Source organism: Schistocerca serialis, chromosome 6 (genome assembly GCF_023864345.2).
Source record: "Schistocerca serialis cubense isolate TAMUIC-IGC-003099 chromosome 6, iqSchSeri2.2, whole genome shotgun sequence".
Lineage (NCBI taxonomy): Eukaryota > Metazoa > Arthropoda > Insecta > Orthoptera > Acrididae > Schistocerca > Schistocerca serialis.
The window spans coordinates 604,138,027-604,165,159 of NC_064643.1; the positions used below are offsets into that span (position 1 = coordinate 604,138,027).

A 27,133-nucleotide genomic window follows, 5' to 3' on the forward strand; every position below is an offset into this window, starting at 1 on the left:
TATAATTCTGTCAGACAGCAAAGGACTTGAATGTGCAGTTGAACGCAATGGACAATGTCTTGAAAGCAGGATATAAGATGAAGATAATCAGAAGCAAGACAAGAGTAATGGAACGTAGCCGAATTAACGAGAATGTACTGCATAGGACTAGGAAGAAAAGAAATGTGTGTCATAATTTGACTAGAAGAAGGTTTTGGTTGGTAGGACACACTCTGAGGCTCCACGGAAACATCTACTTAGGATTGGAGGGGAGAAATGGGAGGGGGGGGGGGTTACAATGGCGAATGGAGACAGGAGACACCCACAGTAATCAGGTTCAAATCACTGTGTGTTGCAGTGGTTACGGAGAAGTTTGCACAGGAAGAGTAGCCTAGACTAGTGCATCAAACCTGTCTTCAGACTGAAGACGACAACAACAACGACGACGACGACGACGCCCCTGACCTTGATTTTCTTTTTTTAACATCGGTCTTCTGACTAGTTTGATGCTGCCCGCCGCAAATTCCTCTCCTGAGCCAACCCCGTCATCTCAGAGCAGCACTTGCAAAAAAAATGGTTCAAATGGCTCTGAGTACTATGGGACTTAACTTCTGAGGTCATCAGTCCCCTAGAACTTGGAATTACTTAAACCTAACTAACCTAAGGACTTCACACACATCCATGCCCGAGGCAGGATTCGAACCTGCGACCGTAGCGTCACGCGGTTCCAGACTGTAGCGCCTAGAACCGCTCGGCCACCCAGGCCGGCTTCTTCACTTTCACAAAGGACACCTATCTCATTAGCAAATATTAACATTAATATCCTTAGACTCCGAATTTTTATCCCACTGTTGAACGTTTCTTTTGTTTCCGTCATTGCTTCCTCGACGTACTATCCGCAGCCCGTGGTCTCGCGGTCGCGTTCTCGCTTCCCGAGCACGGAGTCCCGGGTTCGATTCCCGGCGGGGTAAGGGATTTTCACCTGCCTCGAGATGACTGGGTGTTTGAGCTGTCCTCATCATTTCATCATCATTCATGCGAGTGGCGAAATTGGGCTGAGTAGAGGTTGGGACTTTGTACGGGCGCTGATAACCGCGCAGTTGAGCGCCCCACAATCCAAACATCATCATCATCGTCATCGACGTACTGGTAGAATAGTAACACGTAAATATGACGCTGAAAATGGGTTTCTGGAATTCGGTTTTCACTTGGGGAGGGTGTGTCTTAAGTGAACGTGGTGTATCAAAGCCGCCGGGTAATTACACGAGCGTCGAGTGGCGGCTGGCGTGTCGGCGGCCCATTGTGTTCACGGGGGCGGCGCACCGCTCCTTTCTCCCGCCTCGCCACCCTCACCGCCTCCCCCGCCGCCGCGCCACGGAGCGGATGGACTTGTCTACTTGTCTCCGGCGAGATGAGATGCGCGCGCGGAAATTGCGAGAGCAGCGTTGCGCGCCGTAACCCGCCAGGCCGTCCGCTGCAGTTAAGTACCCAGTGTGGAAGGCAGCCAGGCCGTTCTATAGCAGCGGGAGAAAGGTGGAGCTAAGGCGTGTGCTGGAATGCGTGCCATTTAGTAGTATCCATCGTAGCCAGTACTCTACTTTCCGCCACTGACAATACTAGGTAAAAACGTAAAACAAGATTTAAAAACAGTTATTTTACTGCCACTCACAATTTGTGTTAATGTTGTACGTTGTTTCATTACACAGTGACGTGTTCCAAGCGTGCACTTTGCACAATACCAGACAAATTTGCATACAAATTACAATTTATTTTTCAGAAACGTGAGTAACAATACTACACCTCTCTCCTTTCCAACAAACAAACACACACACACACACACATACACACACACACACACACAGCTCCGTCACACCGCGCGTCGCTTCATCGCTCAAAGATATCACTCCCACCTTAAATTTCGTGCCGGGAATATAGAGGGTGACAATTAGTGAACTAATTGAAATAAAATCGTCATGACTTCTCAACAATTTGCGTTAGGGCTTTAAAAGTGCACGGTTGGCCGCAGGGCATGATGGGAATTAGTATGCTTTGGTTTAGTGACGAAGCCCACTTTTGTTTGGATGGTTTCGCCAATAAGCAAAATTGCCGCATTTGAGGGACTGAGAATCCGCATTTCGCGATCGAGAAGTCTCTTCACCATCAACGGGTACCTGTGAGATGTGCAACGTCCAGTCACGGAACAATCGGTGCGATAATCCTTGATGGCAAGGCGACTACCGAACGGTACGTGAACGTTTTGCAAGATGAATTCATCCTCGTTATCCAAAGTGACCCTGGTTTCGACAAGCTGCGGTTCATGCAAGACGGAGCCCGACCCCATCGAAGCAGGAGAGTGTATGATGTCCTGGAGGGGCGCTTTGGGGACCTCATTCTAGCTCTGGGGTACCCAGAGGCCACTGGCATGGGCCTCGATTGGCAGCCATATTCTCCGCATCTGAACACATGCGAATCATTTTTGTAGGGCTATATGAAAGAGAAAGTGTATAGCAATTATCCCAGCCCCATACGAATTCCTAACTCCATAGAGATAGTCCTGAAAATGTGGGACTGTGAATTTGAAATAGCTATGAAAATGCTTGTAAGGTTTATAGAGAAGAGCGTGGAGGTGAACAATTCATGAATGAGAGCACTGAAAGTCGAACCAAGGCCCCTCTGACAGCCTTGGGAGAGCCAGTCCTGACAAAACTCTACCATCTGGTGAGCAAGATGTATGAAACAGGCGAAATACCCTCGGACTTAAAGAAGAATATAATAATTCCAATTCCAAAGAAAACAGGTGTTGACAGATGTGAAAATTACCGAACTGTCAGTTTAATAAGCCACTGCCCCAAAATACTAAGACGAATTCTTTACAGACGAATGGAAAAACTGGTAGAAGCCGACCTTGGGGAAGATCAGTTTGGACTCCGTAGAAATGTTGTAACACGTGAGGCAATACTGCCCCTACGACTTATCTTAGAAGAAAGATTAAGGAAAGGCAAACCTACGTTTCTAGCATTTGTAGACTTAGAGAAAGCTTTTGACAATGTTGACTGCAATACTCTCTTTCAAATTCTGAAGGTGGCAGGGGTAAAATACAGGGAGCAAAAGGCTATTTACAATTTGTACATAAAGCAGATGGCAGTTATAAGAGTCGAGGGACATGAAAGGGAAGCAGTGGTTGGGAAGGGAGTGAGACAGGGTTGTAGCCTCTCCCCGATGTTATTCAATCTGTATACTAAGCAAGCAGTAAAGGAAACAAAAGAAAAATTTGGAGTAGGAATTAAAATCCATGGAGAAGAAATAAAAACTATGAGGTTCGCCGATGACATTGTAATTCTGTCAGAGACAGCAAAGGACCTGGAAAAGCAGCTGAACGGAATGGACATGGTCTTGAAAGGAGGATATAAGATGAACATCAACAAAAGCAAAACGAGAATAATGGAATGTAGTCGAATTAAATTGAGTGATGCTGTGGGAATTAGATTAGGAAATGAGACGCTTAAAGTAGTAAATGAGTATTGCTATTTGGGGAGCAAAATAACTTATGATGGTCGAAGTAGAGAGGATATAAAATGTAGAATGGAAATGGCAAGGAAAGCATTTCTGAAGAAGGGAAATTTGTTAACATCGAGTATAGATTTAAATGTCAGGATGTCGTTTCTGAAAGTATTTGTATGGTGTGTAGCCATGTATGGAAGTGAAACATGGACGATAAAGAGTTTAGACAAGAAGAGAATAGAAGCTTTCGACATGTGGTGCTACAGAAGAATGCTGAAGATTAGATGGGTAAATCACATAACTAATGAGGAGGTATTGAATAGAATTGGGGAGAAGAGGAGTTTGTGGCACAACTTGACTAGAAGAAAGGATCGGTTGGTAGGGCATATTCTGAGGCAAGGGATCACCAGTTTAGTACTGAAGGGCAGCGTGGAGGGTAAAAATCGCAGAGGGAGACCAAGAGATGAATACACGAAACAGATTCAGAAGGATGTAGGTTGCAGTAGGTACTGGAAGATGAAGAACCTTGCACAGGATAGAGTAGCATGGAGAGCTGCATCATACCAGTCTCTGGACTGAAGACAACAACAACAACAACAATATGTACAGGGTTAGAAATCTGTAAGGAGCTAGGAAAATTTAATTTATACTTTTTAGTCTTATTTACAAATAAGTATATTAAAAATTGATTTTTATTTAAATAACTATTTTGTGCTTTTTGGTCTTGTGTGTGTATGTGAATTTTTTCAATCGATTTCAAATATTTTGATGGTATTGCATCAGAGATATGGAGTCAGGTATTTCACCTGAGCCAACCAATATATTGCTTCCTACTACGTATATCTCGCAAAAAGACCGTGAAGGTAAAAATTAGAGACATCCGAGCCCACACAGATATTTACCATCAGCCGTTCTTTCTGCAAACCGTTCGCGAGTGGAACAGGAAATAAGAGGACAAATGGCAGTGTTACACTGAGTATCTTCCGCCACACACCAGACAAGAAAGCGAGTTCATATTACACTTTCACTCAGTTCTGTGCTATATCAAATTCCTGTCGGAATTCCAGCCGGATCAAACTGTCATCTGAGCACAATATTTCATCGGTCCACCTGGCCGCCATTATCAGGTGAGAAAAGCTACGCTGCTCTCGCCGACAACGATAACTTTTCTCACTTTATGATGGCGGCCAGGTGGACCGATGAAATATTGTGCTCAGATGACAGTTTGATCCGGCTGGTATTCCAACGGGAATTTGATATACTAATAAGCCAGGAAAGTATACATAGTCACAGTTCTGTGCTATGTTTAAAATTTTAAATCTCTAGCTCATCGAGAAGTTAGTTTAAAATAAACTGCAGTAAACGGACAGACAAGAAACTGATATCCATTACCTGATCCCCACTCTCACTGGTCAGCCGTGACCATCCGCTCACGTACCGCCTGAAACATTTTCGATACTACCTACACAACACGCCAGTCCTGCAGGGCAGTGGAGATGTCAGGCGTTACCAAACCTTTTCACTTCCATCCCTACCCCCACGGGAGGCAGGTGGAAGAAAGCGAGTTAATAATGCATTGTCATTGATGTCTGTGCTTTGTTTGAAATTTCAGGTCCCTAGATCATCATTGGGAAGTTCGTTTAAAATCGATTGCAAAATTTGTACCGAACGGATAGACAGACCTGGAGTCCGGATTAAACGCAGAGAGAGAGAAAGAGGGGAAGGGGGGCGGGCGGGGGTTGGGGAGAAGAGAGAGAGAAAGAGAGAGAGAGAGAGAGAATCAGACAGTCAATGACCGCAGGTGAGCGACGGCCGACCGCATCTCACAGGCCGCGTCCTAAGGCAGCCGGATTTGCGACCAGAGTCGGCTGTGTGTGGGCGGCGTGGGCGGCTGAGTCACACACCGGCCGGCCTGCTAGCGGGCATGAGCAACCACAGCTGAGGCGCTGACCGGACCGTTACGGCTGACTCGGCGCTGACTGCCGTCGCCGACTGGGAACTCCCCTAGCGCAATAGATCCTCTGCGAATGCGGCGACTAAATGGCCGTTTATTTACAGAGAGAAATTTGTCACAACTGAAAAGTGATATTTGAGGGCATCCAGGCCACATTTAAAGTAACGCAGAAAGGCAGATACCGTCTAAGCCACTCACGTATTTTAACCGAATCCTTGTCCTGCTGACAAGCTGCTAGTGTCAGTAATTTTTTCGTCCGTAAGTTTAATAAGCGCAACACACAAACAGAACAGAGACTCCTACACTAAACTCTGCCAAAGTTGGGGTAATTCTTCGATTCCGCGACAGCCGAAATCACGTGGTTTTGAGGCGAAAGAGCCATGACAGGAACGCATTTTCATCCGGAAAGGAAGTTACTTGAAAGTTGTTCGATAGAGAGGGGGAAAGGTGAAAATTTGAGAGCACAAGATCAGATGAATAAGGTGGGTGCGAACTGACTCACAAACGCAACTCCTGTATAGCGTTTCCCATCAGTCTAGCAGAGTGTGCGAGGAGTAGCACCACTTCATGCAGTCGTTGGTGATGGAATGCATCTGCAAGAGGTGTCAGTTGTTGACAATAAGCGTCAGCACTGTTGCTTACTCCTCGGGGAAGCAATTCGCAGTACACCACAACATCGCTGTTCCACCAGATGCATCATATGATTATCTTTTGTGGATGCGTGCAGGTCTCCTTACAGGGAGTTCCTGTTTTGTTTAGGCTCAACCACTCCTTTCTTTTCCTTAGCACTAAGACATCACTTCTCGCCACCAGTAATGATACACGATAGGAATGGTCGGTGTTGTTCACGAGTCAATTGATGACGAGCAAGCATAGATGCAAATTTGGCCGCATGCTGATTTCTGTGAATTTGGCTGAGAGCATACGCTGCCCATATATCCAATTTTTGAACCTTCTCCATTGCATACAAATGTCGCACGATGGTGCAATGATCACAGTTCATCATATTTGCCAATTATCGAGTACACTTACGTGGACCATTGTGGATTAACGCGTTTAAACGATCTTCATCGAACCCAGAAGGTCTTCCTGAACGTGTAGAGCCACTAATGTCAAAACGAGCCTCCTTAAAACAAGAAAAACATTCTCTTGCCGTGCTCTATCCAATGGCATCATCCTCGTACACGGCGCAAATGTTTCTCGTTGCTTCCGCTGTTGTCGTACCTCTACTGAACTCAAAGAGAAGAATATGACTGAATTGTTCCGATTTTTCCACTTGGCACTGCATTTTCCAGCGTCCACAGCCCCCCTCGCCATTTCCAAACCACAAAATTACAATATGTAAACTCAATTAGCAACAGTGAACTACAAATTAAACAAATGGCAATCGATAAATAAACCCATAGCAACCGAAGTACTAACATGCAAAACAATAACGCTACGAAGTTACGCACCAACCTAATAGATAATGGATCTGAGGAAGACCCGTAACAAAACTGAGATCGGTAATGGAATGAAATGATCAAGGAGGAGCCTGTCTTTCCTCGAAACTTCGACGGCAGTTGTGTGACACTGCAATTCCACCCGCCTCTTCACGTGCCAAGGAGTCTGCCATCAGCGCTACGCGAGTTGAAATAACAAGAAGAGGCCCAAATCAATTAAAATTATGCTTAAATTCTTGCGCAGTATTATTTCGCTCATTATAACTAAAAGTCTAACGTACATAATTTGTTAATAATTTTGTTTCAAAATTGGCATAACTACATTATGACATCATCAACATCATTATCATTTACATCAAGGACTGGCCCTTTTGGTCCGTTCCACCTCCTTCAAAACTGGGCAACCTACCTCTTCCTCGGTCTTCCTAAACCCTTTTGCTTCTCGGTTATATTGTTTTATGGCTTTAGTGATTCCTGCATCTGGTATACGATCTATATGTTCATTCCGTCTTAACTGACAATGTTTTATTATGAAAATTATTTTTTCATATTCAGTTCAGTTCGGATATCATCATTTCTTTTTTTACTCATCTAAGTATATCCAGCCAGTCTGAATAGCTTAACACGCAGAGATCTCCCTCAGACAAAAATCGGAGAGTGAAGAAACAATCGTAGTAAAATCCCTTCCTGTGCGATCAAAAGTATCCGGGCACCCCTACGTAATGCGGAACTCACCACTAGATGTCACGAGAGGCGGGCACGTCAGTGTGAAAGGATGCGGGGACAATTCTTTTGTCAGCATAGAAGTAGTAACATCGGAATGGGTCCGTCAGGAGTGCTCAATGACTTCGAAAGTGGACTAGTCATTGCATAAGGCCTGAGTAACAAATACCCCCTGAAGGACATTTCAACCCTTCAAAAGCTGCCCAAATTGACTGTTCTGACGGGCACGGAACGTTGAGCATTGCTGGGGGTAGTTGCAAAAATCGCAAGAAATCAGCGAAAGGAATCACTTGTGAATTCGAAAGTGCTACCAGCAGTCGAGGTAGCTCAATGACTGTGCATACGGAGTTAAAAAGAATGATGCACGAAGGTCGAACCGCTCCTGATTAGCGACACATCACTGCAGTCGATGGTAAGCGACGCTTGAGGTGGTCTAAAGGTCAACGCCGCTGTGCACTGGATGACTGGAAACGAGTAGTGAATCACGCTGTACCCTGCGGCAATCCCATGGAAGGGTTTAGGTTTATCGAGCGCTTCGAGATGGCTACGTGCCATCATGAATAGCCCCGTCAGTGAAGTATAGAGTAGGTGGTATTACGATCTCGTGGTGCTTTTTGTGATTGGGATATACTCCTCTTATTGTCCGTAAGAAAACGTTAAGTGCTTACAGCGGAGAAACATTTCGGAGGCGACAGTTGACTGTACAGCAAGAGAATGTACCGTGTCATAATGCAGCATCTGTGAGGCAATGCTTTGTGAGCAATAACATTTCTGACATTGACCGGCTTGCCAAGAGTCCCGGCCTGAACCCAAACTAACCTTTGGAATGAGTTACAGACATTAACACGGGCTATCTCCACCCTTTGCCTTAGTTGCGACTCGAACTCTGCTGGGACACTTTTAAATACGTGTCCGAGTGTCTCTGGAGGAATGGCAGCCCATTGTTCGTCAAGAGTCGTTACCAAAGAAAGTAATTATGTACGATTGTGAGGTCTGGAGCGTAATCGACCTGTGCCATGTTAATGTCCGCTAAATAGGTATCCGGATACATCTGGTTGCGTAGTGTCCTGCTGGACAGTATCCTGGATCTAAGATATGAACTTAAAATTCAGTAAAACAGTCTCTATCGCAACAGATGTTTACTGCAGTTGGGAACCGGTTTCTGACTATAATTTGGACCATCTTCAGGCCGTAAGCATCATGATGGCAGTTGATGGCGGTGGACGGATCAAGACTCTTAAGACCATGGACATATTTTACACCGATCGCTGTTAAATCTTCAGTGAAAGAACGCTTTCTAAAACTTTTAACGCACTGTGATCCTGAGAGAGCTTAGAAGGTTTTGCAAAGTGACCCTTAGAATCCGCGGAATATTTTAATCGCTTCTTCTTTTTCAAAGAGGCGCCTCCAAACAGAAAATGTTCTCCTTGCGTTGGTCGGAGGCTAGGCGGGATGGAAATCCTCGAAGGATACCCCGCAGGTACGAACTGACCGCTGTCTTTGTCAGCAGCGCAGTTGGAAGACGACTTTGTTTTTTAAATAAAAAAAAGTCTGAAGCTTACCGGTCCACCAGTGATTCCGAGGTCGTGAAACTCCGGCACGCGGCCATCTCAGTCCCATTCTCCTTCGGCGTCAGCGGTTACACTCTAGGAAGGCGCCAGCCGTTTTCGCTTTCGGGTCCAAGCACTTGCCGCCTTGAGTCTCATTACGGTTTCGCTGTTGATTACCTCGGGCAGAGACGCGTAATGATGCCCGCGATTTTTCGCCACCACTTTTAACGCGGCGCGAGCAACTGTTTCGAGCAGGAGGCAGCCTGCTGGAAGCTGCGAGCCACCTTCGACATTCCAGCCATTTCCGTTTGTCGCCTCGACCGAACTCCCAAGAGTGCAAGGATTCTAGACATCTTCCGGTTCATCTCGAGAAGTTTTCGGTCAATAATAGCTGCGGCGCGGATGTTAAATTTAGTTTGTAGAGTAACAGAATCTTGTCTGTCACTCTGCAACCACTACTTGTTACGTAATTTACTAGTAATACCTGTTTCCATTTAAATGTCACTCAAGTTGCCTGCAGTGAATTCTTGGCAGCAACTGTACTTTGTCAAAACTATTCTCGACAATGTGAAAGTTCATGGTGTAATTCATGAATATTTTCATGATAACCATCTTGTTTTCGTATCGTAACCCCTGTCCAACTCCCCAGACTTTTAATCACTTTAGAAACCCTGAAAGTAGAGACGAATTTCATTACCTTAAGCAATGAATATTGAGACTAAACTAATTTACCAACGGACAGGGCACAAAATTGGAGATACTTTCCTCCCTCACTTACAAGGACTGTATCTGTAGCAAGGAAATCGCTATCAATCTGTCACAAAGTTCTGAAGATTTTCCCATAGATGTTCGTCAAAAACACAAGACGTCTCCGTACTTAACACGATGTAGGAAAACAGTCGGTATTCAAAACAGCTTCGACTTATTTTGGAACGGATAAATATAGGTTTTCTATGGTTTTTCAAGAGAATCTTAAACTATTCTTCCTGCAAAATAGTGGTAGTCTCAGGTAACGATGATGGAACTGTGTAGCGACCACACAACCTTCTCTCCAAAGTAGACCACAAAGGCTCAATAATATTGAGATCTGGTGAATGCTCTGGCCAAGAGAAAGTGCTACAGTTCGTCCTCGTGCTCACAAAACCAGCGTGTACACAAACACATCACCACCATTGGCGAACAAACATTGTACCGTGGGATGAACCTGGCAGGCCAAAATGGTTGCATAATCCTTGGCAATAATGCGATGTTGCGAAGTAACCGAGAGGTCCATGGAATACCACAATATGGCTGACCAAAAGGTCACCGGAATCCCGCAATGTTTCTGTGGTGTCACCGCCAGACACCACACTTGCTAGGTGGTAGCCTTTAAATCGGCCGCGGTCCGTTAGTATACGTCGGACCCGCGTGTCGCCACTGTCAGTGATTGCAGACCGAGCGCCACCACACGGCAGGTCTGGAGAGACGTCCTGGCACTCGCCCCAGTTGCACAGCCGACGTTAATAGCAATGGTTCACTGACAAATACGCTCTCATTTGCCGAGACGATAGTTAGCATAGCCTTCAGCTACGTCATTTGCTACGACCTAGCAAGGCGCCATTATCAAGAGATATTTAACTTGTGATGCCTGTACCGACAGACCGATGTACACCACTTATGGATTAAAGTTAAGTATTCTACCAGTTACCTCCTGTTTTGCTAGTCTTATTTCTCTGACCTGTTCCAGACCTCAAGCCAGACTGCGTGAGCTTAAAAGCGTGCATTTCGGCCTCCTCTAGCAACACGGTGTTGGCTCTTCTGCCAACACATCAGTTTCACTCCCGGAACGTAAATTCTACCAGAATTCGGAAACAACGTGCAACAATCTTCAACAATGATCATCTGGCGCTGTTGCTCAACACACGCTTTCGTTCGCGTTGTGACTCAGCGGATCAAGTTTCTCCGTTTTCCTAGTATGCGGCATAAATCTTCGATACGGGGCCTCTCGAAACATCAAACACGTCGCTCACGCCGGTCGCTGTGGCCGAGCGGTTCTAGGCGCTTCAGTCCGGAACCGCGCTGCTGCTACGGTCGCAGGTTCGAATCCTGCCTCGGGCATGGATGTGTGTGATGTCCTTAGCTTAGTTATCTATAAGTAGTTCTAAGTCTAGGGGACTGATGACCTCAGATGTTAAGTCCCATAGTGCTTAGAGCCATTTGAAACATTTGAACTTCGCTCACCTTGGCTACGGAAGCACATACCACAACCGCCACCGCAAGGTGTCGAGGGCGTTGGATGAGTGCTGTTCGTGATCAACTCAACAGCGCCACCTCCACACTTGGCCAGTGTCTGCATTTTATGTAACACGCATTTCTCGCGGCGTTTCCGTATTTTTGTGCAAGCTTTGTATCTTCTTTGGACTATCGTAAAGGAATGTGGGAAGACTTGGATAAAATTCCCACTGCGCATAAAGAATGTAAGCTGTCTTCATCCACAAATGGCTCAAATGGCTCTGAGCACTATGCGATTTAAGATCTGAGGTCATCAGTCCCTTAGAACGTAGAACTACTTAAACCTAACTAACCTAAGGACATCACACACATCCATATCCGAGGCAGGATTCGAACCTGCGACCGTAGCGGTCGTGCTGTTCCAGACTGAAGCGCCTAGAAGGGTCATAAATCAGATGCGAATAATTATAGGCCTATTTCGCTTACGTCAATCTGTTGTAGAATAATGGAACATGTTTTGTGTTCTCGTATTATGACGTTCTTAGATAATACAAATCTCCTTCATCATAACCAACATGGATTCCGCAAACAGAGATCATGTGAAACTCAGCTCGCCCTATTTGCCCAAGAAATTCACAGTGCCGTAGACACTGGCGAGCAGATTGATGCCGTATTCCTGGACTTCAGGAAGGCATTTGATACGGTTCCGCACTTACGTTTAGTGAAAAAAATACGAGCTTACGGAATATCGGACCAGGTTTGTGATTGGATTCAGGATTTCCTAGAAGAAAGAACACAACATGTCATTCTTAACGGTTCAAAATCTGCAGATGTAGAGGTAATTTCGGGAGTACCGCAGGGAAGCGTGATAGGACCTTTATTGTTTACAATATACATAAATGACTTAGTTGACAACATCGGTAGCTCCGTGAGGCTATTTGCAGATGACACGGTTGTCTACAAGAAAGTAGCAACATCAGAGGACTCGTACGTACTCCAGGAGGACCTGCAGAGGATTAATGCATGGTGCGACAGCTGGCAGCTTTCCCTAAACGTAGATAAATGTAATATAATGCGCATACATAGGGGCAGAAATCCATTCCAGTACGATTATGCCATAGGTGGTAAATCATTGGAAGCGGTAACGACCGTAAAATACTTAGGAGTTACTATCCGGAGCGATCTGAAGTGGAATGATCACATAAAACAAATAGTGGGAAAAGCAGGCGCCAGGTTGAGATTCATAGGAAGAATTCTAAGAAAATGTGACTCATCGACGAAAGAAGTAGCTTACAAAACGCTTGTTCGTCCGATTCTTGAGTATTGCTCATCAGTATGGGACCCTTACCAGGTTGGATTAATAGAAGAGATAGACATGATCCAGCGAAAAGCAGCGCGATTCGTCATGGGGACATTTAGTCAGCGCGAGAGCGTTACGGAGATGCTGAACAAGCTCCAGTGGCGGACACTTCAAGAAAGGCGTTACGCAATACGGAAAGGTTTATTATCGAAATTACGAGAGAGCACATTCCGGGAAGAGATGGGCAACATATTACTACCGCCCACATATATCTCGCGTAATGATCACAATGAAAAGATCCGAGAAATTAGAGCAAATACGGAGACTTACAAGCAGTCGTTCTTCCCACGCACAATTCGTGAATGGAACAGGGAAGGGGGGATCAGATAGTGGTACAATAAGTACCCTCCGCCACACACCGTAAGGTGGCTCGCGGAGTATAGATGTAGATGTAGAACTGCTCGGCAACAACGTCCGGCCTCTTCATCCACACAAATTCTAAAAAATCTGGGTATGTATATAAGTATGTATGCGTATATGTGTGTTCCACCGCAACTCCTCCTAAACCGCATGACCTATTTCAACCAAACTTGATACACATATCAGTTACTGTCTGGAAAGAACCACTGGCAGGATATGAATCACCAACCTTTCAAAGGAGTGGGGGTGTAAAAGCAGTGTGGCCCACGACACGAGAATACCCAGCTTTAGTCATCCAGTATTTGAGAATGAGAGCACTTACAGAGTTACAACAAACTTTGTTCATAATTTCAAACCTTTACGAAATTTTTTGTCTCTGACAGTAACAAAGAAATCGTGAAAGGAAAACAGTTTATCACTTACTACATTTTCGCTGTTTAAGCATTAAAAAAGGCACATGAAGCATGGCGTCTTAATTTATTACTTATTTGCTACTAACTGTAGTTGTGGCACAGTTTACAGACAGACTTCACATATATCACTGAATGTACCAGAAAAATTACATCACTGTACGACACTTGGTTCAGGAGATATGACGTCACAAACACTTAAGGCGTCAAAAACTGCCGCATCGTGCATGACATTTAAATTTATTACTTTGTTGCTACTAACTCTACTTGCAACACTTTTCACAGGCAGTATCGACATTTACCACTCAGTATATCTACAAGAATTTATCACCGAACGACACACAGTTCACTGAGATGCCTGAAAACCTGCGACATCCTGCGTCACGTTTTCATTTTTTACTTCTTTGCTACTGCATTCACGACACATTTCGCAGACAGCAGGCACAAACACCACTGGATGTACCTGCAAAATTATATCATTGTTCAGCTGATAGTTGAGGAAATACGGCGTCATAAACATTAAGCTGCGTGGAAATGAAAGTGCAGGGTGAAATTAGCTAGAATGAAATAAGTGTAGAAATACGTGTGAAATATGTTAAATAGGTGCGAAATTTGACATATTAGTTATTATCTAGAAAGAATTACCCGCTTCCTGTTGGGGTGAGCGTCATATGGCGGAGAGAGAAGGGAGGACTCGGACATGGACAGACAGTGAGGGGAAGGAGGCAACAGGCATAGATAGGAGTAGGAGGAGGAGCAAGAGGAGGTGGACAGAGATAGGCGGAGAGGAGATGGGGAGAGAGGGGGGGGGGGAAATGGAGGAGATGGACAGAGGCAGGGCGAGGAAGAGAAAGGCACTGGCATGGCGGAGGAAGCCCTGAAAAGACAGAGGGTGAGGACGAAGTGGATAGAGAACAGGAAGAGGACGTGATGGACAGAGAGAGTGGATGGGAGGAGATGGACAGAGAAAGGAAAGGGGAAGAGTTGGACTGACAAAGGGGTAGGAATGGATGGACGGGTGCTGGAGATGGAGAGAGCAGGGGGGTGGTGGATATGGACTAATAAAAGATTGGAATAAACGCACACATGGTCACTGCCGGGTTCTGCCCTAGTATCTGAAAAAATGCTTGGTAATTCCTACAACAAGAGAGAAAGAACACGATAGTATTCGGTTACAAGTCTAGTGGTAAAAATATAGAGCACCTCATATCTTGTGTACACGGTACTTAGAGAACTAATGTACAAAGCAATAGGAACTGTGCCTAAGCTGTAGTAGGGAAGGTTATTGTAATACCCAAACCTGTCGGGTGGGTTCTCAAGAAGCGCAGTGTATCAGTAAAACAGAATACGAGATATAGGTCCGACCAGGTCTAGAGTACTGCTCTTGGATTGTTGATCGAGTAGGCATGACAGCAAGCACCCAACATGTTCTGAGACAACGTGCTAGGATCGTAACAGATCGGCGTCGATAGGGTGAAATTAGAGCCCAGCAGATGTAAACTTTTAGATTAAGTTTCCAATTAAAATACACTTGTACTTTAGTTGTACTGCATACTGAAGTCAGTGACTCATAACCAAACGTTACCAGTTATCTCGCAAACAGCTCTTTTGCGAACCCGTGTTTACTGGAACATTTTCGCTCCCATTATCGTATGCGTACATCCGTGTCACTTTTCGCTGTTGTGTATGATACACGTTGTATACGTCAGGGGCGGTACTTGGTGAACCAAGCACGTCGCGAAATCTTTGTTCGCAAGTGCTGCCTATGACGTATAGAATCCCGATGGTCACTTTGTGATCGAAACCGGATGCGATGTGCTAAAATTAATAGGAGGCTATAATAAGCCGACCACTCTTCTCAATAGACGGCATGTGGTTATCTCTCGAGAAGACATCCAGAGCGTACTCTTTTTTCTTTTGGCAAACCTACTGGTGTTGGCCAGCTGGCCTCTAGTAGCCTGACAGCTGTAGCTACCGCACGGGATATTTTCTTTGGCGCGGCAATTAACCGCCGCCCCCGACAGGTATAATGGCCGGTTAAACGGCCGCGCATAAACAAGCCAGCCCGTCCTTTCGCTTTTTTTCCGACCCGCCGCGCCGCGCCGCTCCTCCGAGCGGCGAATCCGAACAGCTGGTCAGAAAGGTCGCCGTTGCGTAAGGCGCTGCTCCTCCAGGCGCAGAGGACGGGCCTCGCATCCGCCTCGTAGCGGCCACCGCGCGCATACCTGATGAAGCTGCGGGCGCTGCTCGATCCGCTCGGGTTTCACACACCGAGCGCTGCCCGGACCTGCGCGAACTCTCCCTGGAGGCTGTCTCCCGTCTAAGAGGCAACCTTCACCGGCCGACAAAGCAGGCGGGCCCGATACGGCAACAGCAGCGACCAGAGCAGAGTCCTGTTGCCCGCTAAATAAAAGTCAAACAACCGGTTGCGGTATTTCTGGCTCTTAAGGTAAGAAAAAATGGCTGACATCGAAATAAGTGTCCAAGGAATAGAAAAGCAACTGGAATCACTCAACAGAGGAAAGTCCACTGGACCTGACGGGATACCAATTCGATTCTACACAGAGTACGCGAAAGAACTTGCCCCCCTGCTGTCAGCCGTGTACCGCAAGTCTCTAGGGGAACGGAAGGTTCCAAATGATTGGAAAAGAGCACAGGTAGTCCCAGTCTTCAAGAAGGGTCGTCGAGCAGATGCGCAAAACTATAGACCTATATCTCTGACGACGATCTGTTGTAGAATTTTAGAACATGTTTTTTGCTCGCGTATCATGTCGTTTCTGGAAACCCAGGATCTACGCTGTAGGAATCAACATGGATTCCGGAAACGGCGATCTTGTGAGACCCAACTCACTTTATTTGTTCATGAGACCCAGAAAATATTAGATACAAGCTGCCAGGTAAATGACATTTTCCTTGACTTCCGGAAGGCGTTCGATACAGTTCCGCACTGTCGCGGTATTACACAGATGTTTCTTAACCAACAAAAACTAAATGCGTCTTGGGCAAACATTTTCAGTTTGCAGTAGGCGCAAGACGGAAACATTAGAAACAAAACTTATTTTAACACCTGCTACGAAAGACAGTCGTCGAAATAAGCGTTGGAAGTTCTGTGGGTACAACTTAGATCACAATAGTAGGACACAGGAAAACCGTTCCGCAGAGAATGGGCTGCTTATTGTTCCTTGGAACTTTTAATTTTTTAAAGACTACTGCGAAACATAAGATGCATTATTGTCTTCCCAAATTATGCGAGAGTTATCTTGATGGAAGTCTCTCTGAAAGCTAAGAGTACTGATTAAGATCTTGTCTTAGACGTAAGAAGACACTGCGAAAAGTTGCGAAAGCAACGCATTGTTCGTGGAAATTTAGTTTGTATGCCACTTTCATCTTTCGAAGAGGTTCAACAAGTAGTCTTAGTTTGCGAAACTGCTTCAAACGAAAGAAAAGGAACTGAGGACAAAACTCATAGTGTAGGTACGGTATTTTGAAGATAATTTCGTCCGACACTAACACATCAAGACTGATATGGACGACGCCTTTTGGTATGTAGCTACAAAACTTTGTTATAAAGCTGTCAGACTCATGTGAGAGACTGTGCTTAATTAACCTGTCGTACGCATCAAAGAAAAGCCTGCAGTTACCAAACAAGTAGGCGCAAACAGGCAGACGGAAATTTATATTGCCGTGGAGACAGCAGTAATTAAAAGCTACATTCCCCCTTGATTGGCTAACGGTATGTACGAGACTAAATCTCGTTGGTATATGTTACAAGATAAAACTTGTTTTTTTTTCTCGGGAAGACAGATTTTATGCTTAAAAATTCAGTATACCTTGTATGTGAGAACAACAGCTCCTGCGTTTAAAAAACAATGACTGTATACCTCCTAAGCCGTAGCTCAGTAACTCCATCGTTAACTATTCGTTGCATTTTTCTACAATTTCAGTTCTTGTTAGCGTGTTTTAGCGAAAAATATTCAGCAAAGCTGATTCATTGTACTCACGCTGTCATCATATTTCGCTTTTTATTAATTCAACATTTGGCGGTAAAACGGGATCGTATTTCGATTGAGGTCACTCATCAGTGCTCTCTCGAAACCTAGGTTGTTTAGGTGATTGTTTTATTTCACTTTGTCTACAAGTGTCAGTGACAGCAAGTCTGATTGTTGAATGGAAGAACTGCATCCAAGGGTTGCGTTTCCAGAATACATAAGGAATGTGAATATTCAAAACGTTGTAATGTGTTCAAATAGCCGCGCGGTCTGGGGCGTCTTGTCACGGTCCGCGCGGCTCCCCCCGTCGTAGGTTCGAGTCCTCCCTCGGGCATGGGTGTGTGTGTCGTCCTTAGCGTAAGTTAGTTTAAGTTAGATTAAGTAGTGTGTAACCTTAGGGACCGATGACCTCAGCAGTTTGGTCCCATAAGACTTTACCACAAATTTTCCGTATTCAAATTTTTGGACAGATGGAATGAATCACTTTCGATTATTCACTGAATTTCAGCATTTCATAATAAAAGGGAATAAGCGAAAGCTACCAGTAATACTGTGATCGTCCAAACTCATGATAATATTGTTATTCTGTTTGGGTCAAGCGTTACAAATTTTTTTAAAAAAATGATGAGAAACTGCTTCGTTTTGTGCATAGCTAGTTGATGGAACTCAAATAATATATATATTTATATATTCAAGACGCCTTTTTCTTGCTGCAGCATTATATTTATTGACGTGCCAGGCGCGTTTCGCTTTTTATTTAAAGGGCAGCTTCAGTGTATTTATTCTGACATATAGCTAGAGAAAAAGTATGGTGTGAATTGAATCTAGAAGATACCTTCAAAATAAAAGGGAAAATGCGTCTGGAACGTAATTAATTATTATCGAAGCAGGAAAAAGGCGTCTTGATTAAACGACGAATAATAAATGCTTTTGCTGACTTTTCCGGTCGAAACTGGGTTAATTACGTCCTCTTCAGCTGTAAACACACACACACACACACACACACACACACACACACACACACACACACATTTACTCACTGGTCGAATGTGTTGTCCTCAGGTCGTTCCTCAAGTACGCCCGCCAGTGAAATATGAACGTGGCCAATCGATCGTTTATAGAGAAGCCGATGATGTCCATGTCGGCTGAATGTGCCATTAGAAGTATGAATTATGGTGCAAGGTTGCCAGTCGAAAGTAACTGGACACCCCCCCCCCCCCCCACCCACACACAAACACACATACGTGTAAACTCGCTGCCGTGTGAAGGTACAGTTTTTCCTGTCGCCGCAGGCGGCAGCTTGGCAAGCAATGTCTCCTCTTAGACTCCTACGCAGCAGAACCGCTGTCCGGCAAGTGTCACCGGCTTTCCTTACACGCGTCCCAGACCCCTGCCCAGCGAAAGGACGACAACAATGACGTACCCTGCCAACTTATATTTCTACGTGATTAATGAACATGTTTTGCTCCGTATTAGGGGCAAGCGCAGGAACTCTGTCTCTAGAATGTTTTCACCTCTTTGGGAAATACTACATGGGGATATTATATGATAGCTGCGGACTCACTGTTGTAACACACGCACTGAGTTCACTGCCTCGTCGACAATGACAGCAGACTGACAGGGACCACCTTCTCAGAGGGTAAAGTCTCTCGTGGAGAGAACTACGACTCCCGCGCAGTGGCGGATACAGAAAAACCTCGGGGAGGGGACACTAAAAGATATCTTGAGCTATCTTTACTTTTACCGTAATAAAAAAATAATCAAGTCACATGCAAAGTTTAATTCTCGAATAAACGTTTTCTTCGCACTGAAAAATGCAACACCGATACACTTGGCACTAAAACACACACGGTCACACTCCGCGTTTTTCTAGTATCACTAAGCACAACACCGGCTGAGGTCCGTGGTAATAGCCAATAATCGCACTTGTTCACTTTTTAACACTTATCGCGACGATTGTAGCTTTCAAACTGAATACCTGGCAGCGACTGTACTTCCCTCATATATGTGGCTAGGTTGTTTCGAGAACATTCGCTACCAGAATGTTCGCTTCCAGGCTTTTATGGAGAGTGAACAAATACCTACTGTGGAAGAGAAAAGCAAATATGTACCTTATGACGTATAATATAAGGGCGAGTTTCCAATGATTACATCATCTGGCAATTTTATGTGTGGAACTTTTATTGTCGATTCCGTTCCTTTCTAGTGCATTCGATAGAGGGCCTATATACTAACAATGCGTTTTTAGGAATCTTCTCGAAAGTGACTTTTACCAGAGTTATACGCATCAAAGCTATTGTCACGTTATTACTAAAAATATTAGTACGAGTCTCGTAACACTATTTTTACTGAGAAACTACTATGAATTACTATTATTAGTACTTCACAATCAACTGATCACTCTTGACTAATTATCACACTTGCACTAGCTACAACAAGGACGGTTTACTTGTTCATTCTTCAGTCTTAATATTTCTGCTTCTAAATGTAAACCAGCTTCCTATTAGACGAAAAGTCCGTATTTATAACGCTACCTATCGAAGGTTCTCTGTACAAGAAAACAGTAAAATATGGCGACTTTTCTCGAACAAATGACAGACAGAATAACGTGGACTTGGAAGACCTGGAGATGCTCGACGCTTATTGACAGTCGACCTTCGACATAAACAAAGTAACGTATTCCGTACAAAAAGCTGTAAGAGCCGACACACGACAGCCGAATAAGCGTTTGAAACAGTCGCACCCAATAAATATTTGGGAGTATGCGCCGGAGCTGTAAATGTGGAAGGACCATCTGAAACCAGTCGTCGGAAACATGTACAATCACTGAATGGGTCTAACGTTTGCATTTAGTCCTTTCTTGACCAGTCCGGCGTGGCAGTTCAAGTTTTAAATTTCACATTCAATTAATCGTTCACACAGGATAATCGTACAAACACGCCGTCATTTGACCATCTGACAGACTCCCGTGTGGACGACACAGTAATAAGCATCCCTGGTGCAGACAAACAACTGAAACATTTGAAAGCAAATAAATCACCAGGTCCAGATGGAATCCCAATTCGGTTTTGTAAAGAGTACTCTACGGCACTGACCCCTGACTATTTTCGTGAATCTCTCACCCACTACAAAGTCCCAAGCGACTGGAAAAAAGCGCAGGTGACTCCAGTATATAAGAAGGGTAAAAGAACCGACCCGCAAAATTACAGACCTATATCCCCAACTTGGGTTTGCTGCAGAATCCTTGAACGTATTCCCAGTTCGAATATAATAAACTTTCTTGAGACTGAGTATGTTACGTCCACGAATCAGCGTGGTTTCAGAAAGCGTAGCTAGTGCGAAACTCAGCTTGCCCTTTTCCCACATGACATACCGCGAACTATAGATGAAGGGCAACAGGCAGATTGCATATTTCAAGATTTCCTGAAAGCATTTGACACGGTACCCCATTGCAGGCTGTTGATGAAGGTACGGGGATGTGGAATAAGTTCACAGATATGTGAGTGTCTCGAAGACTTCTCAAGTTACAGAACCCAGTATGTTGTCGTCGAAGGCAAGTGTTCATCAGAGGCAAGGGTATCGTCAGGAGTGCCTCTGGGAAGTGTTGTTTTCTCTTTATACATAAACGATTTGGCCGACAGGGTGGGAACCGATTTGCGGTTGTTTGCTGATGACGCCGTGGCGCACGGTGGGGTACAGAGTGACTGCAGGAAGATAGGAGACGATTAAAGACAAAATTTCTGCCTGGGGGTGGTTATGGCAGCTAGCTCTAAACGTGGAAAAATACGGATGAATAGGAAAAACAAACCTGTAATGTTCCGTTGCAGTATTACCAGTGTTCTGCTTGACACAGTCAAGTCTAAATATTTGGGCCTAACGTTGCAACGCGATATGAAATGGAACTGCGGTGGTGAAGGCGAATGGTCGACTACGGTTTATTGGGAGAACTTAATGGAAGAGTGGTTCACCTATAAAGGAGACCCCACTTGCTACATATTCTTGAATATTGCTCGAGTGTTTGGGATCCGTACCAGGTCGGATTGAGGGAAGACACCGAAGCAATTTCACACGGGGGCTGTTAGATTTGTTACTGGTAGGTTCGAACCACACCTAAGTGTCACGGAGATGCTTTGGGAACTCAAACGGGAATCCCTGGAGGGAAGGCGACGTTCTTTTCGAGAAACACTATGGAGAAAATTTGGAGAACCGGCATTTGATATTGACAGCCGAAAGATTCCACTGCCGTCAACACGCACTGCGCTTAAGGACCACGGAGAAAGGATTCGAGAAATTAGCGCTCATACGGAGGCATATAGACAGTCATTTTTCCCTAACTCTATTTGCGAGCGGAGCAGGAAAGGAAATGATTAGTAGTGAGTAGTGGTACAGGGAAACCCCCCCCCCCCCCCCCCCACGGAAGTACGAGGGTCGATCCAAAAGAAATGCACACTATTTTTTTTAAATCCATCATTTATTCTACATGTTTGAAAGTTTTACAGTGTGTAGATACATCCTTTAGGAACAATATTTTCATTTCTCCACATAATTTCCATCCCTCTCAACTGCCTTACACCATCTTGGAACCAGCGCCTGTGTACCCGCACGGTAAAATTCTGGACCAGCCTGTTGGAGCCGCTGTTTGGCAGCGTGCACGAGGGAGTCATCATCTTCAAACCTTGTTCCACGAAGAGAGTCTTTCAGTTTCCCAAAGAGATGATAGTCACATGGAGCCAGGTCAGGACTGTAAGGCGGGTGTTTCAGTGTTGTCCATCCGAGTTTTGTGATCGCATCCACGGTTTTTTGACTGACATGTGGCCGTGCATTGTCGTGCAACAGCAAAACATCCTGCTTTTGCCGATGTGATCAAACACGACTCAGTCAAGCTTGAAGTTTCTTCAGTGTCGTCACATATGCATCAGAATTTATGGTGGTTCCACTTGGCATGATGTCCACAAGCAAGAGTCCTTCAGAATCGAAAAACACTGTAACCATAACTTTTCCAGCAGAGGGTGTGGTTTTGAATTTTTTTGCTTGGGTGAATTTCCACGATGTCACTCCATTGATTGCCTCTTCGTCTCTGGTGAAAAATGATGGATCCATGTTTCATTACCTGTCACAATTCTTCGAAGAAATTCATCTCCACCATTCTCGTACTGTTCCAAATGTTCGCTGCATACTGTTTTTCTTGTTTCTTTGTGAGCCACTGTCAACATTCTGGGAACCCACCTGGCACAAACCTTTTTTAACGCCAACACTTCCAGTATTCTGCAAACACTTCCTTCCCGTATCCCAAAGTAGCGCGACAATTCGTTCACTGTGATGCGTCTGTCAGCAGTCACCAATTCGTTAACTCTCTGCACATTGTCTGGTGTGTGTGCAGTACGAGGCCTGCCGCTGCGAGGACAGTCCTCAATATTGCCGTGCCCGCTTTCATCACGTAATCTGATTGCCCACCGACTAATTGTACTGCGATCGACCGCAGCATCTCCATACACCTTTTTCAACCTCTTGTGGATGTTTCCCAGTGTCTCGTTTTCACAGCACAGGAATTCTATGACAGCACGTTGCTTCTGACGAACGTCAAGTGTAGCAGCCATCTGGAAGACAGGCTGTGACGGCGTCACTCACGGGAACAGGTTGAACTAACAAGGGGAGGCCGCCAATTGTAAAATTCAGATTCGATTCATACTGTGCATAATAAAAGCTCATGGCCAGAGGTGTAATGTGGCAAAGCACCAAGATGCACTTCTCAGCCGTCAGCCGTTGTCGAGAAAATCGACAGTTAAAATAAACCGTTTGGTGAAATACTCTCTACGATTAATACTTTTATACAGCGTCGTGGCGCAGCGGTAAGCGCTCGGGTTCGTAATCAGAAGGTCGCCGGATCGAATCTCGCGCCATGCAATTTTTTTAAATTATATATATATATATATATATATATATATATATATATATATATACGTTTCGGCCCATTCAACATCTGTCCTTCAAGTGTAACGAGCGAGTAACGGAGTTTATATTTCATACCTGCCACAGCAAATTTGTGTTCGTGGGGTCTGTATTCTAATTCGAACGTTTTACGTATTCGTTTCTACGTCTTCCGTTAACTATACGTGGTTAACATTATGAAGACAATTATTAACATTTGTGAAATACAACTTTGTTTGCGGAAAACATAATGATGTTCGAAGTCGCCAGTTTTTCCATGACAAACGACTTTCAACAACTTATTATATGCATAATTGTTGCAACTGATTGCCGGGAATTATATATATATATATATATATATTTGAATTATAAAAAACAAACACTAAAAAAAAAAAAGTTGCATAGCGCGAGATTCGATCCGGCGACCTCTGGATTACGAACCCGAGCGCTTACCGCTGCGCCACAACGCTGTATAAAATTATTAATCGTAGAGAGTATTTCACCGCAACGGTTTCTTTTAACTGTCGATTTTCTCGACAACGGCTGAGAAGTGCATCTTGGTGCTTTGCCACATTACACCTCTGGCCATGAGCTTTTATTATGCACAGTATGAATCGAATCTGAATTTCACAATTGGCGGCCTCCCCTTGTAAGTTTGAAAACATGCGGGAGGGATGTATCTACACACTGAAAACTTTCACACATGCAGAATGAAAACTGTGTTTTTACAAAAATAGTGTGCATTTCTTTCGGAGTGACCCTCGTAGCTTAGAAAACTCTCATTCGACGGGTAATTCAAAACTGTTTATCAGTTCGGGACTCTTAACGCTTAGTACTAATAGAGTAAATAGGGAAGATGCAGAGAAGAGCATCCCCTTACGTTATACATTTGTTTTGCGAGCTCGAAGGTGTCACAGAGTGGGTAATCAAACTCCAGTGCCAGGCGCTGGAAGAGAGGCGTTGTGCTTCAGCATGTGGTTTGCTATTAAAATTTCCTAGAGCGTCCATTGCAAGGAGAGTCAACCAACATATTGCTTTCTCCTAGATACATCTAGTGAACAGACCTTGAAAGTAAAATTAGTAACATTCTAGCTCACACGGAATCCTAGCAACAATCGGTCACCTCGCTCACCATTCAAGATTGGAAAACGAAAGGTGTGGGGAAGGGTAGGGGGGGGGGGGGGGGCGGTGAGAGGTGACAGTTGTACACAAAATACGCTCCGCCACACCTTATAAGGTGGCTTGCATAGAATAGATGTAAAAGATATAATATTGTTTTACAGGGAAATTACATAATACGCTTCTGCTTCTATATCAGCCGCCAGCAGATGATAATCTACATCTACATCTACATCTACATTGATACTCCGCAAGCCACCCAACGGTGTGTGGCGGAGGGCACTTTACGTGCCACTGTCATTACCTCCCTTTCCTGTTCCAGTCGCGTATGGTTCGCGGGAAGAACGACTGTCTGAAAGCCTCCGTGCGCGCTCTAATCTCTCTAATTTTACATTCGTGATCTCCTCGGGAGGTATAAGTAGGGGGAAGCAACATATTCGATACCTCATCCAGAAACGCACCCTCTCGAAACCTGTGCAGCAAGCTACACCGCGATGCAGAGCGCCTCTCTTGCAGAGTCTGCCACTTGAGTTTATTAAACATCTCCGTAACGCTATCACGGTTACCAAATAACCCTGTGACGAAACGCGCCGCTCTTCTTTGGATCTTCTCTATCTCCTCCGTCAGACCGATCTGGTACGGATCCCACACTGATGAGCAATACTCAAGCATAGGTCGAACGAGTGTTTTGTAAGCCACCTCCTTTGTTGATGGACTACATTTTCTAAGCACTCTCCCAATGAATCTCAACCTGGTACCCGCCTTACCAACAATTAATTTTATATGATCATTCCACTTCAAATCGTTCCGCACGCATACTCCCAGATATTTTACAGAAGTAACTGCTACCAGTGTTTGTTCCGCTATCATATAATCATACAATAAAGGATCCTTCTTTCTATAATGTTTGGTTTGTACGGCGCTCAACTGCGCGGTCATTGGGACCCGTACAAAATCCCAGTCTTTACACAGTCCAATCCAGCCGCTTCTACGAATGATAATGAAATGATGACAACACAAACACCCACTCCCCGGGCAGAGAAATTCGTCAATCCGGCCGGGAATCGAACCCGGAATCCAGTGAGCCAGAGACAGCAATGCAAGCCACTAGACCACGAGCTGCGGGCGCCAGCCGAAATACACTTCGCTTATTGTTTCAGAAATATGACAGACGCGTTAGTTCTGAGGTTATCACAATAGACAGCCTAGGTATCAGGATTAGCAAAATGATTTCACCTATTTAACATTAACGTATTCATAACCGGATTTGGAATTAACTTATTAACTGTAATCAATGATTACGGGGACACCTGATTCCAGCAGAGAGAGCACGTGTGTTTAACAGTTTGAGGCTGCGTGATGTGGAGGACGCAGTCGGAAGTTGAGCCTGAGGGTCGGTTATCCAGCGGCGAGGCGAACTGGGTCATCCGTGGGAGGCTTCCGCAGCCCCGTGTGATACCAGCACTGTGCCACACTTCCTGTCCCCGCAGGGTCCGCTACGAGCAGGAAGCTAGTGCTCAAGGTTATGGTCTACTCAGTCTCGGCAGCCGCTAGGTCACTGGAGCACTAGCTCAGCTGGACAAGCAGATGAGAGGAAAGTACCATCCCAGCATTCATCTGAAAGAGCTTAGGGAAACAATAGAACACGAAACTCGGCCTGGCAGGAATTTGAACTCTGGTGCTGGTGAAAAAGAGTACAACGGCTTAAAAAACGCACCAGTCGTATGTCTCCCATGGAGTTCGCGGTTCGGTTACGTCATACTCACCAATTAGGGTTGCCAACGCTCCCGTATTATAGGGGAACTCTACATTCTTGTGAATTTTGAAGCCTACTCCCGTCTCCCGTTTTTTTTTTTTTTTTTTTTTTTTTTTTTACGGTAGATACGTATTTGAGAAAATGACACAGATTAAGATTTACCCTGCCGCATATGATTCAAATATCGGTGCTGGACGATCGTTACAACATCGATTAATCGATACGGCATAGTATTATCGATCAGCGCACACTCCGCTGCAGAGTGAAAATCTCATTCTGGAAACATCCCTCACGCTGTGGCTAAGCCATGTCTCCACAATATCCTTCCTTTCATGAGTGCTAGTTCTGCAAGGTTCGCAGGAGAGCTTCTGCAAAGTTTGGAAGGTAGAAGACGCGGTACTGGCAGAAGCAAAGCCGTGAGGATGGGGCGTGAGTCGTGCTTGGGTAGCTCAGACGGTAGAGCACTTGCCCGCGAAAGGCAAAGGTCCCGAGCTCGACTCTCGGCCCGGCGCACAGTTTTAATCTGCCAGGAAGTTTCATATCAGCACACACTCCGCTGCAGAGTGAAAATCTCATTCTGGGTACATCTAGATAGTTCATAAGCTTGAATGCAGTCATTGGCAAACAAAACATAATAGCTAAATGGTTTAACATTACCTGACCATCAGCTGCGTCGGCTACGTTATTAGTTAAAGGAAAGGAAGGAAAACGACTAGAAGAACATATGGGCAACTTCAGGAGGGTTGAAAACAGATAGCGCAACTGTTTCGGAAATCTTTTTGCAGCCAGAAGGCCAACAGATACGATTTGATAAGACTCAGATTTTGGCTGCGACGAGCGGTTATCTACAT

At 44.9% G+C, this 27,133-nt stretch overlaps 1 protein-coding gene across 4 annotated transcripts in view; it reads right to left on the minus strand.

Moving 5' to 3' along the window:
- The window catches only part of LOC126485139 (uncharacterized), a 504,509-nt gene that overhangs the window by 193,042 nt on the left and 284,334 nt on the right, over positions 1–27,133 (minus strand). The gene's annotated exons all lie outside the window — the stretch shown is intronic.